The following is a 9363-nucleotide window of genomic DNA, read 5'->3' on the forward strand; positions in this document are numbered from 1 at the left end:
AGAACGGTCTAAAGGGCCAATTGCTATCGTCAGATGTGGATGGAGATGAGGCAGCGTCACCGCCGGAAGTTAACTCTCACATCTTTAGTGATGAGAATGCCAACTCTTGCCGAGTTATGTGAAAAATTATGTGTTAAATCAGTTTTAAGGTTCTTATAATCCCTGTTAGTTTAGTTCTTTGTTTTTAATATAACATAATTTACGTTAGATTTAGATTTATGTTATATTAGATTAGACTTAGGTTTATTTAGGTTTATTTAGGTTTATTTAGGTTTACCCACACACACACACACACACACACACACACAAGAAGAAGAGAGTTTTAACGTCGTAGGAAACTATCCCAAAAGATGTTAAAGATTAGGTTAGATGTAGACTTACGTTAAATTAGATTTAGGTTTATTTTTAGTTAGATTTACTTTTATTTAGATTTACGCTTATTTACGTTAGATCGAGTCCACGCAAGAATTACTTACGGTTTAGGGTTTAGAGTTAGACGAACAGTGAAAAGATCTACTGTGAAAAGATGTTAAGATGTTGTGAAGTGCTACAGCTAGAGAAGAGGCAAAGGGGTTTTGTCCACTACATGCAGTATCATGTAGACGTGGGTCTGTAGATTTCTTGTACCCACAAATATAGGTATTGACCAATAAAGACGAGATTATAACCCAGTGGTTCTGATCTCCGTGCACCTCTAGACCGAGGTGTGCGGGGATTGGACATGACTAGAGAATGTGAGGTAAAGAGAGAGAGAGAGAGAGAGAGAGAGAGAGAGAGAGAGAGAGGGAGAGAGAGAGAGAGATAAGACGAAGAATGCCAATAGAATATTAAATTTTTTGTCCAAGTTATAAGATTTTTATCCTCATTATGAGTAGTGACGAGGATGTGGGACCGTCCAACCGAAACACCTATCTCTCAACGAGGGTCTTATGTCCTTGTAATCAATGCAAGCATGCTGTGCGACGGACAAGACGTGTTTCTTTGCAGCACGTTCGCGAATTTGGCGAGTTCGATCCATCTATTATAGATCGAGTTGTTGCCAATTATAACTCGTCGGACTTTGACACTGGCCAACAAGCAGCAATCTTGCAACCCAATAGACGTGTTCGCAGGCGCTTTGGTCAAGCAGCATATGTGAGGCCACAAGATGTAGCCTCTGACAGCTCTAGGGATGATCATGCAGAGCACATTCCCAACGAGGCAATGTTTGAGCCCGAGATTGATGAAATGATCGAGACGATCATGGATTCATAAAGGCTTATCTATGATGATATGAAAAGTGAAGCCGATACGCCATTGTATAATGGAGCACGTATGTCTAGATTGAAAGCACTCCTGGTTCTTCTCAACATGCAGGCAAAGTTTGGATGGAGTGACACTAGTGTCACAGCGCTTTTCAGGTGATCTATTACAATTAGTTTACTTTAATAAAACTCTAAATGTATAATGATCTGATAGATTTTTACATGACTGTATCATATTTTTATGTTGTGTAGATTGCTTAAAGAGCACATACTACCAGCTGACAATGTGATACCAGATTCCCGAGATGAAGCAAGAAAGATTTTGCGAAACTTGGGGATGGATTACAATTCTATCCACGCTTGTCCTAATGACTGCATTCTTTTCAGAGGGGAATACATAGACATGGAGAAGTTTCCGAAATGTGATTCCGAAAGATATCGAGTAGATCTCCACGGGACACAAATTCCACAAAAGGTTTTGCGACATTTTCCTCTGCTTCCTCGCATCAAGCATTTCTTTGAATGTAAGTCCATGGCCGCCCTAGCATCATGGCATGAGGAGAATAAATCTTTGGATGGTGTGCTACGAATTCCTGCAGATTGTGCAGCCTGGAAACATATAGATGGAACATGGTCGGATTTTGCCAGGGAAGCTCGAAATTTGCGCTTAGGCCTGGCTATGGCTGGCGTAAATCCATTTGGTCAAAGATCAACATCTTACAGTGTATGGCCCGTTGTCATCGTCAACTACAACATTCCCCCGTGGTTGACTACGAAGAAGGGGCACCTATGGCTAAGCTTGATTGTGCCAGGGCGATATAAAGTGGAGAATATGGATGTGTATCTTCGTCCACTATTGGAAGAGCTACAAAAATTGTGGATTGGCATAGAGGTGGTGGATATGAGCCGACACACAGGACGACGAAATGCTTTGATCAGAGGCATTCTAATGTGGACCATGCATGACTATCCCGGGCTAACAGAATGCTCAGGTGATCTATTGACACTCCTCACTCAGACACTGTAAATCTTGTTTTTTCCCATAGTTGATCTATTATCATGTGTATACATGCAAGGCTTCAAACAAGCGGATACAGAGCATGTGTCACATGTGGACCTAGACTGAATGCACGTAGGGCGCCCTCACTGAAGAAGCAAATCTACGAAGGTCATCAAGCGTATCTTTCAGAGAATCATGTGTTACGCGACGGCTTTTTGGGAAGAGAGCCACCAAGGATGTCTACACAAGCATGGTTAGAGCAGAAGGAGATGTGCGATGACGGATTGCCTCCACGGATGAAGAGACTATCTCTATGGTACGAGTTACCATACTGGCCCCGACTCATGATCAATCACTTGCTCGATCCAATGCACATATTCAAGAATGTGGGTAATCTACTATGGGACCATCTGACCGGCAAGAAAGATACTTTGGGAGCCAGAGTTGACCTTAGAAATGTGGATCGTATGGAGAAATATTGGCCGCAAACAGCGTCTGATGGATCGATAAAACTCCCTAAAGCACCATGGATTTTCACAGGAGCCCAAGAACGCAAAGTAAAAGAGACCATTCGATCTTTGCGGACCCCCACTGGCGTAATGCACTCGCTCCGAACGTGTTTTACTAAAGAAGGAAAGCTTACCGGTTTGAAGTCACACGATTGGCATAAAATGTGTCAGGTACGTTCATAGTGGACTTTAATATCATTGCATAAAATGTGGACTTTAATATCATTGCTGCACATACTTTACAGTTTATTTTACCGGTTGCCATTGAGGGATGTTTGTCTCTCGACATCCGTAACACAATCTACAAACTTGCAAAGCTGGTGCAATGGATCTCACAAAAGGAGATCAACGTAGACTCCATACCATTCGCCAAACTAAATGCTGCGGAGCTTGTGTGCATGTTTGAGAAACATTTTCCTACTACCATGCTAACCATTCAGGTGCATCTTCTTGTTCACATAGTTGATGAGGTGGAAATAGCTGGCACAGTTCATTCCAGATGGATGTTCTTCTTAGAACGTTTCATGAAAACGCTTAAGGGATATGTGCGTGAAAAGGCACGTCCGGAGGGTAGCATGGCAGAAGGTTGGTTGGTATCAGAGTCCCTAGTGTACATTGGAGAGTGGCTAGACGGATTTGATAAAGCCCGGGACACGCTATGGCGAACCATAGATGATGAGCGCATATCTGGGATTGTCATGTGTAATCTCGGTGTTGAGAAGAAGATGACGGAAGATCTAGAGGCTAAAATCAACCGATTTTGCATGCTTCACAATCCAGTGATGCAAAAGTGGATTTCACAATATGAGGATGCAAAGCAAGAGTGACAAAGGGCACGAATCGAGTGGAGACGGGGAAGACGACCACCGATGCACTATCCGACGGTTCTGGAGAGCCTACCAACCTTCATGAGCTTAAGATGGTTGCACAACCAATTGAAAAGCGCACAACAATGTGGTGACGAAGTGACTGAGGAAGAGTGGGAGTACTCTCGGGGTTGCACAACCAAGGTAAGTTTGCAATGTACAACTAGCTAGTGACTTTATTTCTAAACGTTTGAACGGCCACTCATAATCTTTGTTCGTTGTAGTATAAGTCATACATAGCAGCATGGTGTAAAGGTCGACATTTTAGGGTGGAACGAATCGACAAAAAGCGTTTTACTCAAGATTGTGGAATCATGGCAAAATTTGAACAGTCTAGTCGACGACGTTCCTCTGATGCAGATCCTGTGGTGGCTGAACTCACTTACTTCGGCACGCTGCAAGAGATTTTGAGGATCGATTACAGAGGATTTTTTGTCGACTTGTTCAACGTGCAATGGTTCAAGATAATCATGGAGGGTCGCAACGCTACTGTGCGTAGAGAAGAGTCTGGTTTTCTTGAGGTGGATTCTACCAAGAAATGGACTGACCTAAGAGACACTTTCGTACTACCCAAGCATTGTGAACAAGTAAGTATGTAAATAGTTAACATCCCCCTTTTACAAGTTATGTGCTTGAAAGCTCTCATGTAAGTTATGTGGCTCTGGCAGGTAATATTTCATCCTACAAAGTCTACATCAAACTGGTGGTACGTCATAGAGGTAGCCCCTCATAGTGCAAGGACGTATGAAGGCTACCATGTGCCAATCACAACGGCATCAATGGAGGAGATCAGAGAAGATGCTTAATCAGAAGGCACTGCGGTGGTGCCAGACGAGCATCAAGATGCTACTACTCTATATGGGGTGCATGCAGAGGAGCTACAAAATGAAACAGAGGATATGTGTTTAAACGGAGAGCTCTATATAGATATAGGAAGTTATGGTGAGTTATGCGAGGATGAGAGAGAGATCTCTTAAAGCCACAAATATTGTATTTGAACAATTTTGCTCCGTGTTGTAAAAGCTCTGGCTCTCTAAGTACCTTCCATGGTGTATAACGCTCTTTTCTACTCGCGCTCACATCTTTTGATTGAAAATTTTGAGTTTTCGACTTGCCTCTTCTATCACTCAATTCATTGCGTCATTGTATTTATATGCATCATTACGTCATTGTATTTAATGGTCTTTGCGTCATTGTCTACTCTATTCATTCAATATTAAGTTTAAATATTCGTGTGTTTAATGCAGGTATGGATGATGAGGAGTTTCTTTCTTCTTTGTCACCGCAGCAGAGATAGTGGTACGTGGAGCGTCATCGCTCTGGCGCATCATCGCGTGTTCCTACTCCATCCGCATCTCCCTCTCTTTCGGAGCATTCGGCGCGCTTCGAAGCTTCGGCATCGACGAGACGAGCTTCACACTTGTCTAGACACCGGCGCTCTAGTGGTGGCGGTGGTGGTTGTTGTGGGGATTCCGCCACCGATGCCTCCACACCGCCTCGTGTTCGACGAGGCTCTTTACCCTCCCCTTCTTTGCCCGCCCCCACACCAGCCACAGCATCGCCATCTACGCCAGGTTTTGCACGGCTGACTGTTCCTAGCAGCTACACACCTCTACCTACTCCGCAAGGAGCCACCCCACTCGACACTCCTCGGTTCGGGGCCCAGATGCCGGTGGAGACACCTAACGTCCGTACCCCCATCGACACACCGCTATAGACCCTTGCCGAGACACCCAGGTTCATGCGTCACCGGCCAGAGGGCTTGCCTTACTCCGTCGACTTCAGCGGTGGCATCATCATGGATGATGATGGTAAGAAGGTGATCTCGCGCATGCGTGGTCTTTGCTCTCAGCTGTTTGGACACTACATACTAAACAAATGGAGTGAAGTACCAAGTGATTTAAAAAACAAAGTCATCAGCATACTTCATGATGAGTTTCCCATTCCAACACGGGATCAACACTTCTATGAAGACTTGATGAAGATTTGAATGCGCGAATACTGCAAACACAAGCGTTCCGAAGTGCAAAAAGCAATCAAGCATGGGTCGAACAGGCCAGATTGGCTGGCCAAAGAAGATTGGAAGAATGCGAAGAAAGCAGTGCGCGAGAATCCCGACAAGTGGAAGCAACAAAAGGATGCAGCCAGAGCGCGAGTAGAGGCAGGGAGCTCGCACCACTTGGGGAGCGGTGGATGGGCATCATTTGAGGTCGATTTTGTAAGTGTTTTCGCATTGCTCTTTATGTTCGATAGTTTAGGGTTTATGAGTTTTTTAATTCTAACATAATGAATTCTTTGTATGTTTTGACAGTGGTCGATGACAGGGCGTGATCCCACACTGTATGAGCGTAAGTACGCAGGCAGGAAGGGCTTAAACGCCTTGATGGACATTCTCAGTTCTCACGGCGGCATGGTTAGTATTAGGGTTTACTCAATTCTATTTTTTGTATTGTTTTATAAATGTCGTTATATGTTTATACTTACTGAAAGCTGTCTTATTGTCTTTTTTTGCAGAATCTGACAGATACGCCGCTTGGACGTGATGAGACGTCTAACTAGACGACGTCAGTTTAGCCGTAGCTAGATAGCATTAGTTTAGGGTTTCTCATAGCTTATGTATCATGAGACGGATTTTATACGTCTTTTTGAACCATGTATATTATTACATTTGTCACCGCAGTTCATTTTGCCAATCAATTCTTTATGCCTATGATGTTGTACAATTGTCATTATTAAATTTGCCAATCAATTCATTTTGCCTATGATGTGTACAATTGTCAATTTTACGCTTGTCAATTTTGCAAACAATGCGTCTTGTGGGTGACTATTTTGGGTCTATTATCTACCCTTGCACTTTTTTTAAAAAGTGAATCAAGTACAATATGGTTGATGGGTGGCAAGGCATTCAATGTCCTGTCACCAAAAAAAATTTCTCTCGGGCGTCGCTGTAACCGTCGCTATTTATGGATCTGTAGCGTCGCTATGAGCGTCGCTATAGACTTCTGTGTAAACGTCGCTATAACCGTCGCTATGACCGTCGCTATATAGAGACGCTCATAGCGACGCTATTAGCGACGGTTTTAGCGACGCCGGGGGTTATAAAAATCCAGTGTATTTTCGTCACTAACAGCGTCACAAGAGCACACAACCTCTTGTAGTGTGCATGAGCCATGTTCAAACTCAATAGGCAGATCAACAAAAATATCAATATCATCATTGGCAACATTCGGAATGGATGGTTGTGAAGAGGAAAGTTGCTCTATAGGAAGAGTTTCATCATCTGAAAGAAATGGAAAATCCTGAAGCAATGATTTAGTATCATTAGAATCATCCATGGACCATGAGCCTCCCATAAGCTGTTCGTTAAAAGTAGCATCACGATTCACAATTACTTTCTTGGAGGAAGGGTCATAGAATTTGTAGCCTCTGGAAGTGTCAGAATATCCAATAAAAATAAATTTAAGACCACGAGCATCAAGCTTTGTTCGTGTTTCTTTGGGAACATGAATATAAGCAATACATCCAAAGGTTCGAAAATGAGATACAGAAGGAATGTCACCTGTCCATGCTGTGATGGGTATCTTAGTAGAGGGTGAAGTAGTAGGAAGATGATTCTGAATAAATACTGCTGTCAAAGTAGCTTCAGCTTAGAAAGCATTTTCTTTGGATGTAATGTGCGAGGGTTTTAAGTGCACTTTACATTAAAATGCGTAGAGGACAAACCATACCTTGACATGTGTGGAGTACCAAAATGGACATTAAGATTCTTCAAAACCCAAGTTGCCTCATGCCTGGGGGGGGGGTCACTTAATAATTATGTGACTATCACATGAGTGCAGTAGAAAGGGTTATTAAATTACATTTTTTCTTACATTTTTACATACATTAGGGTATCATAGAATGGAATCGGTCACCTGCACTTGCTCACAAACGTGCCTCACCAAGCTTTGCGGGGAATGGCACAAAAATACGGGCCTATTGTAGGGCTGCACTTGGGCTAGCAATTGGCCGTGGCCATCTCGAGCTCGGAGCTGGCCAAAGAGGTGCTTCACACACACGACAAGATCTTTGCTAATCGACCCCCTTTCTAGTTCAACGAGCTTCTGCTGTATGGGCAGAACAGCGACATCGTCTTTAGTTCGCAGTGCCCACAGTGGCGGAAGCTGAGGAAGATCTGCACCGTGGGCCTGTTTACAGCCAAACGCCTACAAGAGCTCGAGTATGTCCGGCAGGAGGAGGTGGCCAGGCTGGCACAGAGATTGCAGGAGAAATCAGCAAGCGCCACGTCGCGGGTGGTGGACATTGGGCACTGCGTGGGCGAGATGACTAGCCACATCATCATGTGGTTGCTGCAATGAGAGGGCACTGTGCATGTGGGCGTCGAGAACCTGCACGAGCTGATGAAGGAGGTGGAGCATGAGGCGAGCATCCCCACTTTGAGAGACCTCGTTCCCACTCTCTCCTTCCTCGATTTTGCACGAAAGCGCCGCATGCGATGCCTGCACAACCGTGTCCACAGTATCTTCACCGAGTTGCTAAATCGCCGCAAGAAGAGCAGCTCCTCCTATGATGATCTTCTGCAGTCTCTCCTCTCCAAAGAAGAGAATGATGCCAATGGCTCTATGAAGGACTCCATTCCGGACACCCTCACCTCCACTGAGATTAACTCCGTCCTGCTGGTAATATGAATTGCATCCTTAACACCGCTCCTTATCTGCCTGTCTATCCTCTCGCTAATTGATTCCAGCTCTTTTTTGAATGATTCTAACATATAATGATGCTGCTTCGCTAGGACTTGATCGTAGCTGGCGTTCACACAACAATGCTTACCCTGGAGTGGGCCATGGCTGAGCTCCTAATAAACCCACACTGTCTTGAGAGGCTGCGCCGCGAGATGGATGAGGCGTTCGGGAGTGGCGGCGAGAAGATGATCAGCGATGCAGACATCCCCAAGCTGAGCTACTTGAAATGCGTGGTGAAAGAGACGGCCCGCCTGCACCCACAGGTACCCATGCTGGTGCCGAGAATCTCGACAGCAGAGTGCAAAATAAAGGGGTACACCATACCAACATATACATAAAGGGGTACACCATACGCCATCGGAAGGGATGAGAAGGTGTGGGCCAAGGCAGAAGAGTTCAGGCTAGAGAGATTCGAAGGAGTGCAAGAGGTGGACCTGAGAGGGCAACACTACGAGTTGCTTCCCTTTGGGTCAGGACGGAGAATTTGCTTCCCTTCCGCTAGCTCTTTCCGTCATGGAGGTCCCCCTCGCCAATCTCGTTCATCGCTTTGACTGGCAACTCCCTCCCGGAGTTACACCCTCCTCTGTCAACATGCTTGAAAAGGGTGGCATGACCAATAATAAAGCCACCCCCACTTTGGCTATCCCCAAGCCTCGCATTTTAATGTAACGTGCACTTAAAACCCTCGCTGACTTTGCACTTTAAAGTTTAGACGCGGCTGGCTGTAAAAATAAAATAATTTGCAAGAAGATTTTGTTTATTAACCCCTTATTCCCAACCTTCTCTTGAGAAAACACCACCCCTCCTTAGTACTTCCCCACAAAAAAGCCCTGACTAGCAATGTCCTTGCAAATTCTCTAACCCATGTTGAAAGAATTGGTCAGCTGCTCTTGCAAGGTTCAAGGTGAAAACAACCCATAGCTTCTCGTGAGCCTGCCATTTGATTGGACTATCAGCTCCGCTAAATCATTTGAAAATGTGGGAAACTTGGGCTGCTACACA

General features: G+C 44.7%; 1 pseudogene; it reads left to right on the plus strand.

Moving 5' to 3' along the window:
- Positions 1 to 7448: 7448 nt before the first annotated feature.
- On the plus strand, positions 7449 to 9030 carry LOC147446989 (flavonoid 3'-monooxygenase-like; annotated as a pseudogene).
- Positions 9031 to 9363: the final 333 nt, after the last annotated feature.

The sequence above is a fragment of the Adiantum capillus-veneris genome, chromosome 11 (genome assembly GCF_014529385.1).
Source record: "Adiantum capillus-veneris isolate H3 chromosome 11, ASM1452938v2, whole genome shotgun sequence".
Taxonomy (NCBI): Eukaryota; Viridiplantae; Streptophyta; class Polypodiopsida; order Polypodiales; family Pteridaceae; genus Adiantum; species Adiantum capillus-veneris.